This window comes from Tachyglossus aculeatus, chromosome 17 (assembly GCF_015852505.1).
Source record: "Tachyglossus aculeatus isolate mTacAcu1 chromosome 17, mTacAcu1.pri, whole genome shotgun sequence".
Taxonomy (NCBI): Eukaryota; Metazoa; Chordata; class Mammalia; order Monotremata; family Tachyglossidae; genus Tachyglossus; species Tachyglossus aculeatus.
In genome coordinates this window covers 33,415,442-33,433,206 of record NC_052082.1, presented here as the reverse complement: position 1 = coordinate 33,433,206, position 17,765 = coordinate 33,415,442, and the positions used below count along the sequence as shown (strand labels likewise).

Below are 17,765 nucleotides of genomic sequence, written 5' to 3'. Positions count from 1 at the left end.
AGCTCATTTTAGGCAGGCAATGTGTCCGTTATATTGTTGTATTGTACTCTCCCAAGCACTTAGTACAGTGTTCTGCGCACAGTAAGCGCTCAATCGATGATTGACTGACTGATGAACTCCTCCTTTTATTTTTCCATTTTTTTCCTTTTCCCCTCTTCACCCACCTTCCAAACTCTGGAGAAGCAGTGTGGCTTAGTGGAAAGAGCCCGGATTTAGGACTCATAGGTTGTGGGTTCTAATCTCGCCTCCGTCACTTGTCTGTGAGCCCACTGTTGGGTAGGGACTGTCTCTATATGTTGCCAACTTGTACTTCCCAAGCACTTAGTACAGTGCTCTGCACACAGTAAGCACTCAATAAATACGATTGATTGATTGTCAGCTGTGTGACTTTGGACAAGTAACTTAACTTCTCTGGGCCTCAGTTCCCTCATCTGTCAAGTGGGGATGAAGACTGTGAGCCCCATGTGGGACAACCTGATTACCTTGTATCTATTCCAGCGCCTAGAACAGTGCTTGGCACATAGAAGCGCTTAACAAATACCATCATTATTTATAGAAAATGTTCATTTCAAGTTCATTCGAAATAAGCTTCAGCTTCCGGGAGATCAGATAGCCATTTATTCCATTACCGACTGAATTCTAACGTTTCCAGGAAGAATCTATCTCTCTGACCCCATCAAGGGCCATCTAGAAGCCACTTTCAATTCTAGCTTATTAAGCAGGTAGAGGCAGCTGACAGACAATCTGACAGATAATTACTCTTCCCTGCTTCAAAGCCTTATCGAGTGCATATCTCCTCCAAGAGGCCTTCCATGACTACGCCCTCCTTTCCTCTTCTCCCTCTCCCTTCTGCATTGTCCTGACTCACTCCCTTTATTCATCCCTCCTTCCAGTCCCCCAGCACTTATATATATGTACATGGACATACATATAATTTTTAAAATTTACATTATTGTCTGTCTCCCCATCTAGACTGCGAGCTCATTGAAGGCAGGGAATATGTCTGTTTCATTGCTATATTGTACTCCCCCAAGCGCTTAATACAGTGCACACAGTAAACACTCAATAAATATGATTGGCAAACTGATCTCATTGTCATCCGCTCCAGGGGGTCTCACAGAGGGATTTCAATTTAACCCTGACTGAATTCAACATCCCCCGACTTCTGCCCACCATTTTGCAATGTCAGTTACCTCCCCAGGGACTGAGTGAGAGAATGTGGCTAGCTCAACAAAATCAATCAATCAATCAATCAATCAATCAATCGTATTTATTGAGTGCTTACTGTGTGCAGAGCACTGTACTAAGCGCTTGGGAAGTACAAGTTGGCAACATATAGAGACAGTCCCTACCCAACAGTGGGCTCACAGTCTAAAAGGTCATCCATTAACTAAATGTACGCCCTACTAAGGATAGAATACTCAATAATAATCATAGTAATAGCATAATAGTAGACAAACGCTTAATGCATCAAGCACTCTGCACAGTGAGCGGCTTGATAAATAGCATTGATTGATAATAATCGTGGTATTTAAGCACTTAATAACTGCACTAAGTGCTGGGTCACATACAAGATGATTAGGTTGCTCCAATAAATGCCACTGATTGTTCCCAAAGCATTAAGATGATGCGAAAGGCAGCACCAGTCATGGGCCAGATTGTCTTTTAGAGTCGAAATACTAGGCTGGAGAGATCATTAATCGGTTCACATGTGTAAACAATGCGCTCCACATTCCTCTAGATGTTAAACTCATGGTGGGCAGGGAACATGTCTGCCAACTCTGCTGCATTATACTCTCTCAAGCACTTGGGACAGTGCTCTGCACACCATCAGGAGAAGCAGTGTGGCTTAATGGAAAGAGCATGAGCTTGGGAGTCAGAGGACGTGGGTTCTAATTCCAGCTCCGCCACTTGTCTGCTGTGTGACCTTGGGCAAGCCAATTTACTTCTCTGTGCCTCAGTTACCTTGTCAGTAAAATGTGGTTTAAGACTGTGAGTCCCACATGGGACAATCTGATTACCTTGCATCTACCCCAGCTTAGAATAGTGCTTGGCACATAGTAAGTGCTTAACAGATACCATAATTATAACAAGTGATCAGTAAATGCCATTGATAATTGATGATAAGACACATAGTGGAGACTCAGGGTAGAGAGGTTCTTTCTCTGTCTCAGGGACCCTTTTTTATAGCTTACCCCTGAGCCAACAGCATTTAAACACCCAACAGGGGGGCTCCTGTTCTTTTCTCTCCCTCCACGGCTCTGATTTGTTCCTGTCTGTCTCTGAAGCAAGAGGCTCACAAGCCCAGAGGCTTCTCATCATCATCATCATCAATCGTATTTATTGAGCACTTACTGTGTGCAGAGCACTGTACTAAGCGCTTGGGAAGTACAAGTTGGCAACATATAGAGACAGTCCCTACCCAACAGTGGGCTCACAGTCTAAAAGATCTCCCGTGGTGATCAGCTCTATGTTCTGAGTGAGATCATCATCAGTGGTATTCATTGAGCACTTACTATCTTCAAAGCTGAAGGTTTGGGAGAGGACAAGACAACAGAGTTGATAGAAATGTTCCCAGCCCACAATGAGCTTATAGTCTAGAGGGTGATGAAGATGAAGGTTGCTGCTCACTCAGTGGCTTGCTGAAGTCAGGTAAGAGGGTTCATTCAACTGGTTTTTTTTGACTGTTACAGATACTCCCAACCATGTCACACACACCCCCCCTTCCATCCCCCCGTTTCTGTGCAGTCCCAGAACTTCTCTTTAGGATAACTTTTCCTACTCCCATCCACTCACTTGTTCTTCTTTATCTTCTCCCTCCCCTTTCCTAACAGGCAAACAGGGAGCCAGCTTCTGAATCTCCTAGAATTCCTGGCCTCAAGACCGTTGGGCCCCGACTGCCGTGTACAAAGCAGGATTTTCACCATTCTCATCAGCTTCTGGTGAGGGCATAGGTGGAAGGAAAAATGTATTCCAGTTACCCATACAGCGAGACAGATTTTTTTTAAAATTTTATCGGTACTTGTTAGGCACTTACTCTGTGCCAGACACTGCACTAAGCGTTGGATAGTTGGCATTCTTCACCATTTGTCTCGTCTTTCCATGCCTTCCAGACTGCGCTTAGTACAGTGCTCTGCACACAGTAAGCGCTCAATAAATATGATTGATGATGACGATTGATGACTGTGAGTCCATTGTGGGCAGGGATTGTCTCTATGTGTTGCTGAATTGTACTTCCCAAGCTCTTAGTACAGTCTCTGCGAACAGTAAATGCTCAATAAATGCAACTGAATGAATGAATCCCCTGACTGAGGCCCAAGGCATAAGAGATCTATTTCTAAGGAAATTTGGAGGCTTCCAGAGGTCACCAATGCTATTTATTGAACACTTACTATGTGCTGAGCATTGTACTAAGCACTTGAGGGTGTACAATGCAACAGACTTGGCAGACACGTTCCTTGCCCACAGGGAGTTTACAGTCGAGAGGGGAGTTTGCAGTACAGAGGGGTGTGGGGCTGTCGATCTTGTTAGCCATTCCCCAGAAGAGGAGGTGGAGTCTGTGTTTCAAGCAAGCAGGACTTTATTGTCAAATGGACACTACCAGCGGACTGCACTAACCGCCCATCCCAGGATTGAGCCTTGCCTTCTTTCTGGTCCCTTCTCCCATTCACCATGGGGTGGGATTCACCCAGGTTGCCCCCCGGACCCAAGTAACATGTGGTGGTGAAGCCCTGGGCTGGCGTCCAGATGGTAGTGGCTTTATCTGGATTTGGCTGGCTGGCCTCCTTGTCAATGGGCCAAAGTCTTGGGTCCCCTTCTCTCTTGTGGGGTGAGGTCCTTTCATTCAGTCGTATTTATTAAGAGCTTCTAGGTGGATAGAAACCATAACAACAATAACGGAAGAACCGTTAGCAAGGTTACAGATCATGGCAGAAGACGGGCCATTCTGGAGAAAATATATCCATAGAGTCGCTATGAATCGGAAACGACTCAACAGCACTTGATGATGATAATGTGTGTGGAGCACTGTACTAAATGCTTGGGAGAGTACAATACTACAAGAAGAGTACAACAATAAGAGTCCTGGGACCACTTCTCTCACCTCTTATCTGGTCTTCCAGGCTAGGGTGGGTGCCCCTCTGTAACGGCTTGGTCTGGTAGTGGGGAGGACGGGTCAGTTACAGAATGCAAGGACAATGCAGAAAAGAGAGGAAGTAGGGGAAATAAGGACTTAGGTAAGGCTTCTTGGAGGAGATGTGATTTTAATCCATCAATCATTTTTATGGTGTGCTTTCTGTGTGCAGAGGACTGTACTAAGTTCTTGAGCGAGTACAATATAGCAGAGTTGGCAGACATGTTCCCTGTCTACAAGGAGCTTACAGTCCAGAGGAGGAGGCATACATTAATGTAAATAAATAATTTGTAGACGTGTACGTAGCTGCTATGGGGCTGACAAAACAATCTCAGTACAAGGGTGATGCAGAAGGGAGATGGAGTAAAGGAAACTAGTGCTTAGGGAAGGCCTCTTGGAAGAGCTGTGCCTTTCATAAGGTTTGGAAGTTGGGGAGAGAGGTGGTCTGTTGGACATGAAGGGGGAGGGAGTTCCAGGCCAGAATTGGGATTTGGGTGAGGGGTTGGCGGTGAGATAGACAAATTTGAGGTACAGTGAGCAGGTTGTGATTAGAGAAGCAAAGTGAGAGTGCTCGCTTGTAGTAGGAAATCAGCAAAGTAAGACAGGAGGGGCAAGGTGTTTGAGTGCTTTAAAGTCAGTGGTGAGGAGTCTGGGGCCGGCTCTGCCAACTGTCAGTGGGGTGACTTTGGGCGAGTCACTTCACTTCTCTGGGCCTCAGTTACCTCATCTGTAAAATGGAGATTAAGACTGTGAGCCCCCCAGTGCTTGGCACATAGTAAGTGCTGAATAAATGCCATTATTGTTATTGTTATTATTAATTGGCGGAGCTGGGGTTTGAACCCATGACCGTGCTTTTTCAACTAAGCCAATATACAGCGCAGTTCGATGTGTCTCAAAGCTGTACCTCCCAAGCGCTTAGTACAGTGCTCTGCATACAGTAAGCGCTCAATAAATACGATTGAATGAATGAATGAATGGGGCAGTGGTGGATGGGCAACCACCGGAGGTTATTAGGAGTGGGGAAACATGGACTGACTCCTTTTTTTTAGAAAAATGATCCACGCAGCAGAGTTAGGTATGAATCGGCATAGGGAAGAGTGGCCACTGACTTTTCCAGAGGGTCATTGTAGTTTGATGGGACTGGCTATTCTCCTACCCGTTCCTCTCTTGAGCTCTGAATAAACACACAAAGTCTAAGTGTGGCAGTGACTTGCAACAGTGACTCTGAAGCTAAGTCACTGGGGCCTAGAGATAGGGAGTCAACCCTTGGATTTGTAGGGGATTTTTTCAGCAGACTATGCTGAATTCTTTGTGCACTCAGATCAGTTTGGTTGGAAGCCTGGAAATGCTGGATTTCTGCGAAGCCACTTGGAAAGAGGGCCCATAATTAGGTTCGGAATGGGTCTTGCCCTGAAGTTTCGTTAGCAGTTGCCAGTTTCTGGTTAATCAAATTACAGTAACTTCAGTCTCTGTAACAGGCATCTTAAATATGTCGCAGCACATTCCATAGGAAGGAATGCATTCAGTACTTCCGTAACATAGGGGTTGCAATCCTGTTCAACCCGACATTCAGAAAACTTTGCTTTATAATAAGTTTGTATTGGAAGAATGGATATTAATTTCCCCTTTACAGATGAGGAAGTTGAGGCACAGAGAAGTTGTGTCTTTCCCAAGGTCATACAGTAGACAAGCAATAGATTCAGGAATAAAACTCAGAAGCTCTGATTCCCAGGATTGCACTTTAAAAAAAAAAAAGGTATTTAAGTGCTTATTATGTGTCAGGCACTGTACTAAGCTCTGGGGGTAGATACAAGTTAATCAGGTTGGATGCAGTCCATATACCACACGGGGCTCAAAGTCTTAAGTCATCACTTTGCAGGTGAGGTAACTGAGGCACAGAGTAGTGAAGTGACCTGCCCAAGGTCATATAGCAGGCAAGTGTCAGAGCCAGAATTCGAACTCATATCCTCTGATTCCTAGATTTGAAGTCTTTTCACTGAACCATCTCTTTCTCAGTCATGTGAAGAGGAGTGGTATAATTATATACATATAGAGTGGTCTTTGACATCTATATAATAATAATAATGGCATTTATTTTGCACTTACTATGTGCAAAGCACTGTTCTAAGCACTGAAGCACTGTTCTAATCGCTGAATAATGATGGCATTTATTAAGCACTTACTATGTCCAAAGCACTGTTCTAAGAGCTGGGGAGGTTACAAGGTGATCAAGTTGTCCCACGTGGGGCTCACAGTCTTCATCCCCATTTTACAGATGAGGTAACTGAGGCACAGAGAAGTTAAGTGACTTGCCCAAGGTCACACAGCTGACAATTGGCAGAGCTGGGATTTGAACCCATGGCCTCTGACTCCAAAGCCCGGGCTCTTTCCACTGAGCCACACTGCTTCTCTTATCATTATTAGCGACATAGCGTGGCTCCGTGGACAGAGCACGGGCTTTGGAGTCAGAGGTCCTGGGTTCAAATATCAGCTCCTCCAATTGTCAGCTGTGTGACTTTGGGGAAGTCACTTAACTTCTCTGGGCCTCAGTTACCTCATCTGTAAAAATGGGGATTAAGACTGTGAGCCCCTGTGGGGCAACCTGATCACCTTGTAACCTCCCCAGCGCTTAGAACAGTGCTTTGCACATAGTAAGTGCTTAATAAATGCTATCATCATCATCATCATCATCATCATGCCTCTTGTGAACAGAACAGTGCAAAGGGCAAAGATGCTGCAGCTAATAGTGTATTTCACTTCATTTAAACTTAACACAGTAATTGTTCAGTAAATACCATTTATTGATTTCACCCAAGTAAGTGTGTCCAGAAATCTGCATTAAGGCAAACTTGATTTTCATCCCTCACGAAAGATACCCAAATTCAGAGAAATGCATTTATGAATCCGTCACTAATCAAATACTGAAATAATTGAAGCCCAGTGAACAATTTGTGACTTTTGAACCTCTCGACACTGACTTTTCCTGTTTTCATTTTTCTGCTCCTACCATTCGCAAGCCAACAGAACAAAGTACACATGTACCCAAGTAACGGAAGCAGCTGACATCCTCCCCGTCTCTCTCACTCAACGTGTGATTGACAGGTGGATATTACCTGGCATTTTTGACTGATTGAGGACAAGAGTAGTCATGCGCTAGATCTCGGTTCTTCATCTGCTGGGGTTGGGGAATCATGGGCTGCTTGTTGGAGGCTAAGTTTTGAAACAAGTAGGGGCAAGTTCGAATCTCACTTCTTCCTTCACATTCATACTATTCAATCTCTGTGTGTTTTCAAAGCACACTAGAGCCATGCCTTCTCTCGGGAAAGTTTGTCCTCATTTGTTTGATTCTGTCCATATTAAGCCACAAGGAAATGAGGTGTACCCTCCCAAGTGCTCAGTACAGTGCTCTGCACATAGTAAGAGCTCAATAAATATGATTGATTGATTGGCCCAAGAAGGACAATGGAATTAGGACACCAGGATATAAACTGCTGCTTTGTCCTTCCAAGACCCTGATTTTTGCCTAGAACTTTTCTTATGAGGTAAACCGCCGCAGTGGCGGGGAGCCAGGTTTCAATGAGTCTGAACCCTCAATTTGAAGACGGAGCTTTGGCCTGCTCTGTTTTGTAGTCTAAAGCATTCCCCAGCCTGAACATACCATGTAGCATTCATGCGCATTTACTTAAACTGTTTAACAAGATTTCAAATTATCTGGTTCCCTGGAGGAACATTTATGGTTTTTACACAACCCTTCACACAGATCCAGGAACAATTATGAAGGAAATCCTGTGAAATATTACAGAAGTTTTATGTGGGATGGTTATATTACAGCGATTATGGAATTGTAGGTACATGCTAGCTTATTATTTTGGACTTGACTCTATACTAAGTGGAAACTGAAGTTTTTTAAAAAAATTAATGGTAATGATGGCATTTAAGTGCTTACTATGTACCAAACACTGGGCTGAGCACTGGAATAGAGACAAGCAGTGTGGTCTAGTGGATAGAGCATGGTCCTTGGAGTCAGAAGGACCTGGGTTCAAATACCAGGTTCTGCCACTTGACTTCAGTATAAGCTTGAGCAAATCACTTCATTTCTCTGGGCCTCGGTTACCTCACCTGTAAAATGGGGATTAAGACTGTGAGCCCCATGTGGGACAGGGACTGTGTCCAACCCAATTAACTTGTATCTACCCTAGTGCTTAGAACAGTGCCTAGCACATAGTAAGCGCTTAACATATACCATAAAAAAAGACAGTCAGTTTGGAGACAGTCCCTGACTCACATGGGGCTCACTGTCTAAGTGGGAGGGGAAACAGGTATGGAATCCCCAATACCCAGATGATAAAACTGAGGCCCAGAGAAGCAAAGTAACTTATCCAAGGTAACACAGCAGGCAAGTGACAGAGCAGGTATTAGAACCCAGGTTCTCTGCCAGGCCTGTGCTCTGTCTGTTAGGAATGACTGAAGGAATTTGCAACAACACATCACAAAGGGAGTGAAAGTACAGAATTGCTTTCAGGTAGTGAAGCTATTGCCATACAGTTGAATTCGAAAGCTGCTAAACCCATTTTTAATGCTCTAAACCCTGGCAGTTCTTAGAAAGTATTTTTTACAGGGGCCTATTTATGAATAGGCACACGTATTGGAGATCCCACTGCCTGTAACTGTAAGGAGCCGTATGGTCTATTGGAAAAAGTGTTGAATTGGGAGTCAGGAGTATTGACTTCCCATCTTGGCCGTGAATAGTCCTGTTCTGGAATTCTAAATAAGTTCTTTAACTTTCCTGTTGCTTCCTCACTTGTGAAATGGATACTGCACTTCTGTTCTTCTATGTCTCTAAGAGGTTTGTGGAAAGGGTGGATGGAATGAAAACAATTACTTAAATAATAAAAGGGAATACAAGTATTGTTCTGATTTTGTCAAAGCTCCTGTCACTAGCTCATGGCCAGATCCACCTGTGAGTAGGATTGAGGAAGGAATCTGAGGTAGGTAGTTAACTGTGGCTCCTCAAAACCTAAATTTCTTTTTAATTCCTGCAACTCTAGACACTAAACTCATTGTGGAAAGGGAATGTGTCCGTTTATTGTTATATGTCAATCAATCAATCAATCATATTTATTGAGCGCTTACTGTGTGCCGAGCACTGTACCAAGCGCTTGGGAAGTACAGCTGGCAACAAATAGAGACAGTCCCTACCCAACAGTGGGCTCACAATCAAGATATGAAGATACAAAAAAGGTCCTTTTAAATTGTAATAGTTCTCTATCATTTAATTACTACTTATCAATTAAAAAGAAACATTTAAACAGTTCATAAAACAATCTCAAAGGCTAGATCTACATGGGACAAATTTAATTATGAAAGACACATTTCATGGCTTGGGTTCATGGTTATTTGGTTATGCTGCTGACTTGTACTTCCCAATCGCTTAGTGCAGAGCTCTGGACACAGTAAGCACTCAATAAATATGATTGAATGAATGGAGTAATTTTTTTTAAGTGGTATCTGTAAAAACCTTACTCTGTGCCGGGCACTGTACTAAGAACTGCAGTAGATATAAGCGAATCAGGTTGGACACAGTGCATGTCCCATTTGGGGGTCAGCATCTTAACCCCCATTTAAAAATTAACCCTCCATCCTAATAATGTGGGGCTGGGACGTGGGGGAGGTGGTGAATGAAGAGAACAAGTCAGGGAGACACAGAAGGGAGAGGGAGAAGAGGAAAGGAGGGCGTAGTCAGGGAAAGCCTCTTGGAAGAGATGTGCCTTCAATGTGAGCCCACTGTTGGGTAGGGACTGTCTCTATATGTTGCCAATTTGTACTTCCCAAGCACTTAGTACAGTGCTCTGCACATAGTAAGCGCTCAATAAATACGATTGATGATGAATAAGGCTTTGAAGGGGGAGAGAGTAATTGTCTATCAGATTTAGGGAGGGAGGGTCTTTGCAGGCCAGAAGCAGGATGTTGGAGAGAGGTTGGTGGCCAGAGAGATGAGATTGAGGTCCAGTGAGAAGATTAGCATTACAGGAGCGAAGCGTATGGCCTGGTTTGTAGTAGGAGAGTAATGAGGTGAGGTAGGAGGGGACAAGGTGATCTAATCATCATCATCATCAATCGTATTTATTGAGCGCTTACTATGTGCAGAGCACTGTACTAAGTGCTTGGGAAGTACAAATTGGCAACATATAGAGACAGTCCCTACCCAACAGTGGGCTCACAGTCTAAAAGGGGGAGACAGAGAACAAAACCAAACGTACTAACAAAATAAAATAAATAGAATAGATATGTACAAATAAATTAAATAATCTAATGCTTTAAAGCCATTGGTGAGGAGTTTTTTGTGTTTTGATGGGGAGGTGGATGGGCAACACTGGAGTTTCATAGGGAGTGGGAAAACATGGCCTGAACATTTTTGAAGAAAAATGGTACTCTCCCAAGCACTTAGTACAGTGCTCTGCACACTGAAATCATTCAATAAATACTATGGACTGACTGACTGGAGGGACCCCTCATTCCTTCCTTGCTCTTGGGCCATCGTCCTCCCTTTCCAGGTCCTTATGAACTGGGTCACCTCTTTACTCGCTGTGAAACCCAGGGCTCAGGACAGGAGGGGAGGGCAGGTGTCTGGTGCTTAAAACAGAAACACCAGACATAAAGGCAGCGGGTGAACTATCTGTACCAGACAAGGAACAGACCAGCAGAAAAACAGAGTGTCTGGGACAAAGACAATCGACCGTCCTCGCTATATAGAAATGCCGATGTCAGCAAGACTGCCTGACTGGCCTGTGGTATTTTAGCTTTTCTGCTTTTCAATCTCTCCTCCTCCCCTTCTGCCTTTCCCCTCTCTCTGTAAAGTCCCTTCTGCTGCTGGTGGCAGGAGTCTCCCAGATTTCAGGAAAACCAGGAGTGGGATAAGGGCAGCAGCAGTGCAGGGGGTTGGAGGTGACTGTTAACTAAGTGTCTTATGTAGACTGTGAGCCCCATGTGGGATAGGGACTGTGTCCTGCCTGATTAACTTGTATCTACCCCAGATACAAGTGTTTGGCATATAGTGAGTGCTTAACAAATATTATTATTATTTTTATTTTTACTATTAGGACTCCTGGATCCCATCCCACAGCAAAATTACCTTCTGCACAAGTGCAATCTTGACTTCCTTCCTCATCTGAACTGTGGCAAGGTACACCAATAGCAAATACTACCTCTGTTAGTTGGCCAATGTGCCTGATATTCTTAGGTGAAATGAGTGTTTTTTTCTGTTTCTTATTAATGTAAGGCCCGTTGGTATATAGCTAATGGGGAAAAAAAGATTTTTCAGCAAATACCTCAAATAAAGACTTATTTTTTTCTGCACAAAATCAATTGGTGGCATTTACTGAGCACTTACTGTGTGCAGCAAACTGTACTAAGCACTTGGGAGGCTACAATGTGTTAACAGAGTTGGTAGACATGTTCCCCGCCCACAGTGAGCTTATAGTTTAGAGGGAACAAAAAATGAAACTACTGGGAGTACTAGTGTTAATCAAGAGCCCACTAAATGCACCGTGCTTTCCTAAGTGCTTAGAGATACACTAGAAACACAAGATGCGTTGCCTGCCCCCAAGGAGAAATGAAGTGACTTCCCCAAAATCACATAGTAGACAAGTGGAGGAGTCAGGATTAGAACCCAGGTCCTTCTGATTCCCAGCCCATGCTCTATGCAGTAGGCCAGGCTGCTTGAGTGCTTTAAAGTCAATGGTAATATCTCTGTTTGGTGTGGAGTTGAATGGGAAGCCCTGGAGCTTTTCGAAGAATGGGGAAGCAAGGTCTTATTTTTTTTGATATTTTTATTATTTTTTGTTCCTGGCAGCAGGGTGAAATATGGACTGGAATGGGATGAGAGAGGAGGCAGGGAGGTCAGCAAGGAGGCTGATACATAATCAAGGCAAGATAGGATTAAGTGCTTGCATCAAAACAGTAGCAGTTTGGATGTAGAGAAAAAGGCAGATTTTAGCAGTGTTGTGAAGGTTGAACTGACAGGATTTGGTGGCAGACTGACTATGTGGCTTGAATGAAAGAGAGATGAGTCGAGGACCATGCTGATATCACAGACTAGTGAGTCAGGGAAGATGGTGGTGCTGTCTACAGTGTTGGGATACTCAGGAGGAGGGCAGGATTTGGGTGGGAATATGAGGAGTTCTGTTTTGGACATGTTAAGTTTGAGGTGTCGGCGGGACATTCAAGTAGAGACGTCCTGAAGGCAGGAGGAAGTACGAGACTGCAGAGAAGGAGCAAGATCAGTGCTGGAGATGGAGATTTTGGGGAATTATCCTCATAGAGATGGTGAACCAGAAGGAAAAGATTCAGAGAGTAATTTTTGCAGACTATTCTTTCTCCTGTTGCTTTCAGTAAGCTCACGGAAGCAGTCACAGTGGTTATATGAGAGCAACAATTATAATCAGAACCAAAGAGGACTAACCAATTATTCAGAAACTCCCATCTTCTTCCATTCCAAAGTGGCTCTTTTCCTTGGCTTATTTCATCTTTAATATCAGAAATCAAGGAGTAATAAAGTCTAATAGAAAGAGCACAGTTCTGGTTCCAACTCTGCCGCTGGCCTGCTGTGTGACTTTGTGCAATTGACTTAACCTCTCTCTGCCTCAGTTCCTTTAACTGTGCAATGGGGATAATCAATCAGTGGCATTAATTGAGCTATTTGTGCAGAGCAATCAATCATTCAACCGTATTTATTGAATGCTTACTGTGTGCAGAGCACGGTACTAAATGCTTGGGGGTGTACATTACTACAGAGTCGGTATACGTGTTCCTTGCCCACTACGAGCTTGGATAAAATATCCACTCTCACTCCCTCTTAGATCCTGAGGGTTGTGTGGAACAGAGAATGTGTTTTATCTGATTTTCTTATGTCTAATCCTATGCTTTAGTACCAAGAGAACATTGAATCCATGCCCTAATAAAAATTCAATTCATTCATTCATTCAATTGTATTTATTGAGCACTTACTGTGTGCAAAGCACTGTACTAAGCACTTGGGAGAGTAAGCAGCGTGGCTCAATGGAGAGAGCACGGGCTGTGAAGTCAGAAGTCGTGGGTTCAAGTCCCAGCTCCGCCAATTGTCAGCTGTGTGACTTTGGGCAAGTCACTTAACTTCTCTGGGCCTCAGTTACCTCATCTGTAAAGTGGGGATTAAGGCTGTAAACCCCCCAGGGGACAACCTTATCACCTTGTAATATCCCCAGAATTTAGAGCAGTGCTTTGCATGTAGTAAGCGCTTAATAAATGTCATTATTATTATTAATTAACAGATATACTCCTTGCCCACAATGAGCTTACACTATTTCAAACTGTGAGTCTTGCCCAGTTGGATTCCAGATAGTCGGCTAATTTGACTATCACCCTTGCACTTGGATTTGCCCCCCTTTAATTCACCCCACCCTCAGCTCCACAGCACGTATGTTCATATCCATAATTTATTTATCTGCATTATGTCTGTCTCCCCCTCCAGAATGTCTCTAGGGGGAGAAAGACATAATATAGATTGTGGACAGGGAAAATGCCTACCAATTCTGTTATATTGTATTCTCCCAAGTGCTTAATGCAGTGTTCTGGGCACAGTAAGCACTTAGTAAAAATGATTGATTGATTTAGGAAAGGATGGACTCTGTTTCTTGATTGAAAGCAACCTTTCTCCTTGACCCACAGGTTGGTTGTCTAGCTAATGTACCTCATCAGCCATTTCAAATTCCACTTTTATCCAGGATCCTTTTTTTTTTCCCTCCTTCAGAAAATGAGTAAGTTAACCCAACCTCTGCCAACAGGATCAGTTACCATTCTGGGATGTCTCGCTCATTACGTCCAAGATCGGTAAACCAGAATCTCATATGCATCCACTGAAAATTCAAGCAGCTCTCCATTGCCACCCTTAACTTTTGTAACGTGTATCATTGCTGTAGTACCGTTCCCAACTGCTTAATCCAGTGCCTAGCGCTCAATAATTCCCACTGGTTGTGACTGATTGATTGATTTTGCAAACCTCCACAGCCCCCGGGGCTTCGCATTGATCAATAATTCTCTCCAAAGCCTCAGTGGTGGCCTACTCTTTTCTGTTTGCACTCCAGCTGTTCAAAGCAGGAAGTCTGCCTTGTGTGTATTTGTGTATGTGTGTACCTAAAAAATATGATGGACTCGACGCTTTAAACAGTCACGGATTTCTAGCATAATGGAAAGGGGTTCTCTTTTAGTGCTTTAAGAAAGGGCAATGAATATAAAGGAGTCTGCTCAAAGCTTTTGAATAAGCTTCTCACTGCTTTAATAGCACACCTGCCACCTGAATAGCAGAATCAACTCCAGAGAGACAGGGGACGGCTCCACTGCTCTTAATCTTACCATTCATAACCCACAATGTCCTCTATCTCCTGATCTCTCCCAGCCAAAAGTGGCAGTGTCAGCATGCCACTGAAAGGGCCTCTAGGGTCTGTTAAAATGGCTTAATGTCTAAACAAAGGGGGCTTCTTAAGGTGGACTGAGATCGGACTTTAGACCTGCGAGTAGTTACGTGCGGCTCTAAAGTGCCGGACTGTTGTGCTAGTCCGTTCGGAGGAGTTTGTATTCAAGCAATCATTGGTGTTTATTGAGCACTTACTGTGAGCAGAGCATTGTAGTAAGTGCTTGGGTGAGTATAATACAACAGAGTCGGTAAACCCATTCCCTGCCCACAAGGAGTTTACGATCTAGAAAGGAGTTTATCAATCAATTAATGGTCTTTATTGAGCCTTCAGTGTGTTCAGAACAACGAACTAAGCACTTGAAAGAGTCCAGTACAACAGATTTGGTAGACACATTTCCTGCCCATGACGAGTTTATAGTCTAGAAACTAGCTAGTCTAGTTTACAGATTAGAGACTGTTTATTATCATGCCTTTCGCCGGAGTTCTGTGATCCTTGTTTTTGCACATGTAAGATCCATTTTATGGGTTTCATAAATGCAAAATACCAAAAGTGTCAGATTTTAGCCTAGGAAAGATCCTTGGATGTTTTATGCTTTGAAGGAAATGTTCCACTCTGAGGAGCAGAATAACGTAATACCGCAAGGTAAAGACTGGCTAAAGGGAGGAGAGAATAGGTATTATTCATAAGGAAACAGTTAACTGTTCTTGGCATTTTAAGAGAACTGATCTTCTTCAATGTGTTAATGTTCAAATAGCTCACCGTACCCTAATAATAATGACTAAGGTATTTGTTAAGAGTTTCATTATGCCAAGCACCATACTGAGGCTGGGAGTATGTACTTAAAGTACATATATGTATGTATATAGGCAGATGGTTCACAGTCCCTGTCCCTCATGAGTCTCCCAGAGCTAGTTGAGAGGAGCTGCAAAGATTAGCTCTTTCACTAAAAAGAAATTAAAAAAAATTCAATAATCAATCAACCAATCGTATTTATTGAGCGCTTACTGTGTGCAGAGCACTGTACTAAGCGCTTGGGAAGTACAAGTTGGCAACATATAGAGACGGTCCCTACCCAACAGTGGGCTCACAGTCTAGAAGGGGGAGACAGAGAACAAAACCAAACATACTAACAAAATGAAATAAATAGAATAGGTATTATTCTATTTTCTATTCTATTCTATTTTCTCAGCAATAGCTCTTGTTGAGAAAATTCTTCCCTTTATACTTTTCAGATGTCAGGATTATTATCCCCATTTTGCAGGTGAGAAGGCTGAGGCACAGAGAGGTTAACTGCTAGAAACCATTGGGCAAATCAACAGCAAATTAGGAGGTCTCATACCATGAGTCTGATTCCCTCCTATGTTGAGGTCAGTGGTGGAATTGGGTGCATGTCTCTCTCTTTTTTTTTTTAATGGCACATGCTAAGCCCTTACTTTTACTCATTCAATCGTATTTATTAAGCACTTACTGTGTGCAAAGCTTACTATGTGCCACACACTCTACTAAGCATTGGGGTAGATATAAAATAATCAGGTTAGTCACCGTCCCTGTCCCACATTTCAGTTTAATGGTGGATTGGGTGCCTTTCTCTTTTTTTTTATTGTACACCTTAAGCTCTTACTATGTGCCAAGCACTGAACTAAGCTCTGGGATAGGTACAAGATAATCAGGTTAGTCACAGTCCCTGTCCCACATTTTAGTTTAGTGTTGGATTGGGTGCCTCTATCTCTTTTTTTTTTATTGTACACCTTAAGCTCTTACTATGTGCCAAGCACTGAACTAAGCTCTGGGATAGGTACAAGATAATCAGGTTAGTCACAGTCCCTGTCCCACATTTTAGTTTAGTAGTGGATTGGGTGCCTCTTTCTCTTTTTTCTTATTGTACACCTTAAGCTCTTACTATGTGCCAAGCACTGAACTAAGCTCTGGGATAGGTACAAGATAATCAGGTTAGTCACAGTCCCTGTCCCACATTTTAGTTTAGTGGTGGATTGGGTGCCTCTTCCTCTTTTTTTTTTTTATTGTACACCTTAAGCTCTTACTATGTGCCAAGCACTGAACTAAGCTCTGGGATAGGTACAAGATAATCAGGTTAGTCACAGTCCCTGTCCCACATTTTAGTTTAGTGGTGGATTGGGTGCCTCTTTCTCTTTTTTCTTATTGTACACCTTAAGCTCTTACTATGTGCCAAGCACTGAACTAAGCTCTGGGCTAGGTACAAGATAATCAGGTTGGGCACAGCCCCTGTCCCACATGGAGCTCCCAATCTGAGTAAGAGGGAGCAGGATTGAAGGAAGGGATCAGACGGACCGGGGGGATGCCGGAGTTTTGGGGTGCCCCCGTGGACTCCCCCAAAGCGAGGGGGGCCGAGCTCCCCTGTCGTTCAGCTTGTGGGCAGAGCTTGGCCCCGGTAGAGAGCTAAGAGGGACCGGCCCTTCTCCCTGCCCCGACAGCCGGCTCCTGGGAATGATGGGGAGAAGCAGCGTGGCTCAATGGAAAGAGCCCGGGCTTTGGAGTCAGAGGGCATGGGTTCGAATCCCGACTCCGCCACACGTCTGCTGTGTGACCTTGGGCAAGTCGCTTCACTTCTCTGAGCCTCAGTCACCTCATCTGTAAAATGGGTATTAAGACTGTGAACCCCACATGGGACAACCTGATCACTTTGTATCCCCCCCAGCGCTTAGCACCTAGTAAGCGCTTAACAAATGCCAACATTATTATTATTATGGGGAGGGGGCTGCACATGAGGTCCCCCACCACCAGAGCACCCTTCTTTCCGAGGCCCCCCCCGTAGTACCAATGGTAAGACCCCCCACTTTGTCCCTCGGGAACACTGAACTACGCGGCACCTGAGAGGTCCGAGCAAGGGGCCTTGCCCACCTAACCATGTTGCCCACCCCCCCGGGACTTGAGACCCTCCGCAAGGCTTGCCCGACCCCACCAGGGGTGAGGGGAGGGGCTGAGCAGTGTGGCCTAGTGGCTAGAGCCCGGGCCTGGGGGTCAGAGGGCCTGAGTCCTAATCCCCGCTCCGCCACGTGTCTGCCGAGTGACCCCGGGCAAGTCACTGGGCTTCTCACGAACAGCAGCATGGCTCAGTGGAAAGAGCCCGGGCGTGTGACCTTGGACAAGTCACTTAACTTCTCTGAGCCTCAGTTACCTCATCTGTAAAATGGGGATTGAGA

General features: G+C 44.2%; 1 long non-coding RNA gene across 1 annotated transcript in view; it reads left to right on the top strand.

The window, feature by feature from the left end:
• Positions 1-11,331, top strand: part of LOC119939155 — a 30,601-nt gene extending 19,270 nt beyond the window's left edge. The window contains exons 2-3 of the long non-coding RNA XR_005454650.1: positions 2,835-2,942; positions 11,233-11,331. This is a non-coding gene — a long non-coding RNA (uncharacterized LOC119939155). The remainder of the gene's footprint in view (positions 1-2,834; positions 2,943-11,232) is intronic.
• Positions 11,332-17,765: the final 6,434 nt, after the last annotated feature.